This window comes from Chinchilla lanigera, unplaced genomic scaffold, assembly GCF_000276665.1.
Source record: "Chinchilla lanigera isolate Chin_1 unplaced genomic scaffold, ChiLan1.0 scaffold00051, whole genome shotgun sequence".
NCBI classification, from domain to species: domain Eukaryota; kingdom Metazoa; phylum Chordata; class Mammalia; order Rodentia; family Chinchillidae; genus Chinchilla; species Chinchilla lanigera.
Window position 1 is genome coordinate 2,344,013 of NW_004955452.1, and position 6,959 is coordinate 2,350,971.

General features: G+C 49.2%; 1 protein-coding gene across 1 annotated transcript in view; it reads right to left on the reverse strand.

Moving 5' to 3' along the window:
* The window catches only part of Wnt4 (wingless-type MMTV integration site family, member 4), a 25,295-nt gene extending 24,567 nt beyond the window's left edge, over positions 1–728 (reverse strand). Inside the window, exon 1 of the mRNA XM_005394734.2 lies at positions 291–728. The gene's annotated coding sequence lies outside the window, so the exon portion shown is untranslated. The remainder of the gene's footprint in view (positions 1–290) is intronic.
* Positions 729–6,959: the final 6,231 nt, after the last annotated feature.

The following is a 6,959-nucleotide window of genomic DNA, read 5'->3' on the forward strand; positions in this document are numbered from 1 at the left end:
CACCCGGACGCTTGCGCTCCGGCGCCCAGCGCTGCGCACCGTGCCGCCGGGTGCCCCCGCAAGGCCCCTCCCGGCTTTCCGACCCGCGCGTCCTGTGGCCCGGCCCTCCCTGGCGCTCACCTCCCTCTAGCCTTCCGGGAGCTGGACTGGGCCTCCAGCTTCGGGCAGCTCGGGACAGTGTCCTGAGACTTCGGGAACCCGAAACCTGGCGTCTGGCTAGCCACAAGTTCTGGGCGCGCCCGAAGCAGAAAGGTCTTGATTAAACTCCGTACCTTTCATAGCCGACTTACCATGCTGGGGTTGGGAAGATGGAAGGAGCTCAGGGAAGGTCTCTTAGCAGCACAGTTGCCAAGTCTTGCTTTGTGTTTCAGCTTTCTGTGGTGTTTTATTTATCCTCCCACACCAGGCAAATCCAGCCCCTTGCTCCGTGCCTGAGACTGTGGGTGGCTGCCATGCTTGCGGAACGAACGAATGAAATGGAGTGGGCTGCAAGGGCCTGCGCCTGGTTCCAGGGCTCAATTGGACACCGTAATAGTTATCTTCCCAGGGCCAGCCACGCCCTATCCAGGTCACTGACCTAATTCCGGTCTCTCTTCACTCTGTCCCTGGTTGCATCCCACAGAGCTAGAGGAGCCTCTTCTCTAAAGGGGGAAACTACAGCCGAGAGGGGCTGGGGGCAGAGGCACGGACCAGGCCTATGCCTTACCCCTGGTTCCACGGCCCTATTTCCTGAGCATGAGTTTGGCCAGCACAGAGCTGATCACTTGGAGTGCTGGGATGGTGCCCTTCCCTCGGAGGAGTCACTAGGGCTCAGCACAGAGGAGGGGCTCAGTAAACATTTGGCACTGAGACTGGGCAGAAGGTGGCAGGGATTTGTGGAGCCTGGCAGAGTACAGATGGAAGTTCACATACCATATGTCTAAATATTTGCAGGTTATAAATCAAGCTAACAAAATGTGAAATAAAATATGTTCTAGCCTTCTACTTTGACAAATACACTTTCTTAATAACATGAAAGGCCTCCTTTGGATGTAGACTTTTCTGGCTCCTGGGACCCCGTACTGGAATATGGCAATACAGGAAAAGGGTCCCCTAGTGCCTGGTGTGTCCCCCACCCTTTCCATGCTGCCTCTGTCCAGTCCCCTAGGGGGTCGTGTGTACACTTGTGAACGGCTCAGCCTGCATAGGCAAGTTCTGCCCCTCCCACCTATCCCTCTACCCACCCTGAGAGCTGCCCCTTGGTCACTGAAGCCTTTGAGCTGGGCACCCCAGTGTGCAGTCTGTTCTCAAGGGCTGGATCTGGGAATGAGGCTCTCATGTCCTGGAAGTAGGCTCAGGGCTATCTGTGTGGGGCTCTGGATGCCCTTAATGTGACCCAGTGGAGGGGATCCAGGTTCTAGGTGGACACATCCCTTGGCCCCATGTTCTCCTCTCCCTATGATAAGTTAGCTATAGAAGAGCCAGAGCGGGGTTCAAAGGGTGGGAACCACTTTCACCTGGGTCTAAGGGTGGTATTCAATTACTGAGCTATTTTCAGCCAAACTGTTCACTTCCTGGAGACTCAGTGTGGTATGGCAGAAAATAATAATAATAATTTAAACTGCAGCAGGCAATTATTTTAAGGTGGCCGTATAATTTTCTTCCAGAGAAAATTTCTTCCAAATTCTTTTTAAGAGTGATAGAGGACCCTAGTTGGAAGGTTTGCTGGGGGATCAGGCACAAACCAGGACTGCGCCAGGCAACCTAGGATGTATTGTTCTGCCCAAATATGGAGCCCTGTGCACCAGGCATTGCTTTGAGTGCTTTGCATGTTCTCATTTATTCAAGACTTGCAACAAATCTAGGAAGCAGCTGCTGTTATTTCCCCCATTTTATGAGAGAGAGAAAGTGACTTGTGTAAAGCAAATGGAACACTAGGGACTCAGGAGTTGGGCTTGAGCTCCTGTCCTGAAGTACAAGCATGGTGTTTGGCAAACTCCATGATCTTCAGGATCTGTCTCTGTTGGGTGGGGACAGCTTGGTTCTCTGACTCTCTGGCTCACCTTCTCCTTCTCCGGGGGTGCTGTGTCATGCACTCTGAACCGTGGTGGAGGGGGTCCTGGGAGCTGGAGCCCTGGCCGTAAAGGCTTGCCCTGATCTGTGATAAGACAGAGGAGGGGCCCTTTGGTTGGAGTCAGTGGAAACTCTTAATGGGAAAATCTCTAGGAGGAAGTGTGCTCTTCTAACTTTCAAGAACAGTTCAACTGTGGAGACATAAATACAAATTAATTAAACAGTTCAATTGCCAATGGCTGTTTAATTTCAGGAACAATCCCTATGGGATACCTCCTGTGTGCTGGCCGGTTCCCAGGGCTTTGTCACTACTACCGTTCCTGTTGATTTTGTAGTGCTGGGAATTGGTCCCAGGACCTTAACGTGTAAGGCAAGTGCCCTACTCCTGAGCTACTCCCCTCCTCTGTTGACCCTTTAATCCTGGCCATGGTGCTGGGAAGTAAATATTACTATTAATCCCATTTACAAGTGGCAAAGCCTGGATGCTGTTTTAAACTGCTGTGAGAATACCGACAGCCCCGGGACATAGGTGATTCCCATTTTGTATGGGGAAATGGAGGCACAGGGGAGGTAAATGAATTTTCTGGGTTTCACCGCTAGTAAGTGGCCCAGCCAGGGTTTATGTACAAATAGTGCCCTCCCTGGTCAATAATCAAGAGCTTCCCACCTGTGTGGATCAGTGTCTAGGCCAGAGGGGAAGGGTGTGGGGTTTCTGTAGGCTCCTAGAAGTTACTGTCAGTCCTCATGGCCTGAGGTCAAGCTATTCCTCTCTGGAGCCTTCTATGTGCCCAGGGTATAAGTGCCGCACCCATAATGGAATGTGAGCGTATCTTTCCTAAAGGGACCTATTTCTCAACTTTCTGGGCAACCCATTTTACAGTAAGTTCTCTTTGCTTACAACTAGGAAAATTCACTGAGGATAAGAAGCCTGGCCACTTTTTATTTTTTATTTTATTTGTTTGCGGTACTGGGGGTCCAACCCAGGGCCTCACGCATGCTAATTATGCCCTCTACCACTGAGCTGCATTTTCAGCCCTCAGCCAGTTTTTAATCAGAAATAATTGCATTCCGTGTGTCTAAATTCCCACCAGCTCTTGGGGAGTGGGCCCAAAGCAATGCGGCTGGACCTGTCTCCAGCCTGGTCCTGGAGCTGCCGGCTGGGGAGTGTCAGCGCAGCTGCTGCGTGGGAGTTTTAGTCCAGCTTCCCCCGTTTTTGAGGTGGAGACACCAAGGGCCTAGGCTTGGTGTCTAGAGTATCTTTATGCCTGCACATGCTTTTCCAAGGAGATAAAAGGAGAGATTCTTTCCCTGCCATCATGGCCTGCACTGTGCCAGGTGTGGCTGGGCAGATGTGACAGCTGTCCCCTGTGAGCTGCCCACCTGGCGTGCGTGTGGGGAGGACTCAGCAGGAAGGGACTAGGAGAACTGGTTGGTCCTAGCTGGTCATTTGTGTTTGTGTGGCCCCTCTGGGCCTGGCATTTGTTTCCTAAAGGCCCCTGTGAGAATCTGGAGGAGCTGCAAAGTGGCACATCAAGTTCTTGGAAAGACTCGTATTTGTTCCCAGCTCCCCTCACCTCTCTGAGCCTTGGTTTCTTCATCTGTACAAGGGGCTCAGAAGAGATGTCAGATGTCAAGGCACAGCATGTGTGAAAACCTTCAGAGTAGAGGGCCCAGTTTCAGCAAATGGTGAGCTTGTCAGTTCTGTGGTTAAGCAGAAGTTGCCCAGGCCTGGTCTGCAGAGATGTTTTGCTTGGCCTGGCCAGTGTTTTCAAATGTATGGATTTGTTGACAACATTTCACCATTGGGAGATTTTATATAAGGAGCTGGAGTCCCAGTTTCTCTTGAAAAAAACGAAACAAAACAAAACAAAACGGGGACATTTGGCAACACAGGACCTACCTTCCCCAGTGAAGAAGGACTGCACCGTATTTTATACAACTCACTCCTGTGCCTCCAGCCCCTGACAGAGCCCCCTGGAGAGGATGGGAGGGCCAGAGACTATGACTGAGGCTATGCATCACATCTCATCCTCACCAGCAGTTTTTAGTACCCTTCTTTTCCCAATCAGTAAACAGAGGCTTAGAAAATGGGAGCAAGTTGCCTGAGATCACGGAGTTAGCAGATGGTACAACAGGACTTCTAGTCAGGGCCTTGTCTCTGCTTCTGTTACGAGTTTGCCACCTTCTGCTTAGCGTGGGCCTCTGGCAAACTGGTTGTGGCCTGCTGAGGAGCCAGACTTAGGCCCGGCCTGGCAATGCTTGTGGTTCTCGTCCTTGGCTTTCAGATCGCTGGGGACTGTGGGGTTCGGGCAGGGGTCCAGGGGCCAATGTGCACACCTAGAATTCTTGGGATAAAAGTTTCTCTCATCTATATAATAGGATCATAGTTTTAAATTTGTTATTATGAAATATTCAAAGACACACAAGTGGAGGGAGTAATAGTCTAATAAACCCCAACATGTGCATCATCCAGATTTCACAGTGATTAATATTTTGTCCTTCTTCTGTCCCATTTTCAATAAATCTTTAGTTTTTTAAAATTTAACTTTATTGGTTTTATATATATATATATATATATATATATATATATATATATAAAATGATAACATTCATTGTATGGAATTTGGACCTGTACATGATATATCTTGATTCTTCTTTTTTCCCCTTTCTCTCTCCTCCCCTGAACCTCTCTTCCCCTCCTTATTTACAAAAGCTTTGTTTCCATAATAAGTCTTTATTGAAATCTTTTAGAATTCTGCTGCTGTCTTTCCCGTCCACACTTCAGTGTACATTTCCAGAACTAGTGGTGGGCCAGACCTGGTAGTGTCTTTCTGTTCCCAATTCTGTGTTCAGTGACATCTTGTTGGCAGCTTGAAATCAGCCACAGCTGGAGTGTTTACACCGTGAGAATTGGCAACCACTACCAACCAGGCCCCCTCCACTTCTCCACCTCAGAAAGCCTGTTGTTAAACATCTCCCTGCCCGCACACTGATGCCTGAAACACACAGACAGTTTCTTGTACAATCACTGAGCTATTATCTCACGTAACAGAATGAACACTAACATCCAAAACGAATGTCCCCAGTAGCTGCAAAACCATGTCTTTCCAGGTGTGGTGCGCAGCTATAATCCCAGCACTCAGGAGGCTGAGGCAGGAGGATTTTCACAAGTTTGAGGGCAACCTGGGCTACATAGTAAGTTCAAGATGAGCCTGAACTGCCTAGTGAGACCCTGTCTCAAAAAACAAAACAAAAACAAAAACAAAAACAAAAAACCCAACCCAACCCAAAACAAAACCAAACCAAAAGCATGTCTTTCTGTAGATGTTCTGTCTACCCTCAAATGACGCAAATGAGGTCCACCCATGACATTTGCTTGTAAAGTGTCCCAGTTTTTCCTCAGTCTGGAGCAGAGCCCATCTATCTTCCCTATCTGCCCTTGATTGTGGAAGTTGCAGGAGGATCTGAGGGTCCCCGTTCTGCATTGCCTGCTAGTGCTGTCAGTTAGCATGTCCCTTCTGTCCCTGTGTTTCCTGTACCTACTCCAGGGTCTGAATAGGTTCAGCTTAACTTTTTTTTCTGAGTGGGGCAGGAGGGAAAGGCAGATTTATAAATGATGCAGGGTGTAGAATTAATTTTCCAATGTTTGTAGGTGATTTTGTGGTAAGTGAAATACAAACTCATCGAAATTTGTTTTTAATTTTAGTTTTTAAAAGATCTTAAAAATATTTTCAATTTTTTTTTTTGTTTTTTTTTTTACCATTAACATAGAGTCAAAATACACCCGTCATGAAACCTTTGATGTTAAGGAGGAGTGACTCAGGAAAGCTGGGCCCTCCTGACTGGGCCTTGCCAGCCAGGGCAGGTCTTTCTACATTCCGGTCTCCCCGGGATGAAGAAGTTGCAGGAGTCTCCTGGAGTTCATACCCGGATGCAGCCACCCGGATGGGCAAGTATTCCTACCTTGTGTCTAACTGCAGTCTTTCCTGCTTTAAGTGAAGCACACTCTCTCTTCCTGGAATGCTGGAATTTCTCAAGCTCTTTTAAGTCTCATCTAGCACTGAGGCGAAAAAATATCCCCAAATTTCCTGTGATTCCAGGATTCAAGTCCTATGCTTAAAGTGGTAATCATGGTCATAATTTTGTTGTGCCCCCAGCCCCTGTGCAGGAGAAGTTGGACATGCCTTCTCCACCCACCTGGAGGAGAAGGGGGGCATTCTCTGTTGTCTTCCTGTGCACTCTGGGTAGCAGGCTTGGTAGTGACCCAGCTCAGGTGGGTTCTGGTCCACACCCAGGGCCCCTCCTCCTCTGGTTCCCCCAACGAGGACGAATTCTGAACACAGTTCCTCTCACTTTCCTCCTCTTGCCACCCCGCTAAGATAGCCGGAGTTTGTTCTTCCGTCAAAGCAGAGGGCTGTGACAAGGCAGGCGAGCCTTCTGCTTGGATCTCGAAAATGGCTTGAGCAAGAGGGGCTGTGCACTCTCGGGGGAGCAGAACCAAGTCCTGGAAACATGGAGGCCTCGTCAGTGCTGTGCTTTGTGTAGGAAAGTTGAGTCTGGGCCACCAGTGAAACTGCCGTTAGGAGAACAGCTATACTGAACAGGACCCAGCCTAGGAATCCAACTATTCAGTCGCGGGAACCTGTGAGTCTCACCCCTTCCTCGTGGCAGAACTCTAAAGCAGCTCACCGTGCAGGGGGAACTTGGGGATGGGCAGCGGGGACTTCATTTCTTCTCAGAGGTTATCCACATGGTGTGGGGACATGACTCAGTGCTTGCCTCGGATGAGTGAGACCTGGCTTCTAGCCTCAGTACTTTCAAGGGGAGAAAACAGAGGGACTCGGAGGAATCAGAAACTAGCCCGCTAGTGATTGTTCAGAAGGAAACTGCTGGTGTGGTGGCACAAT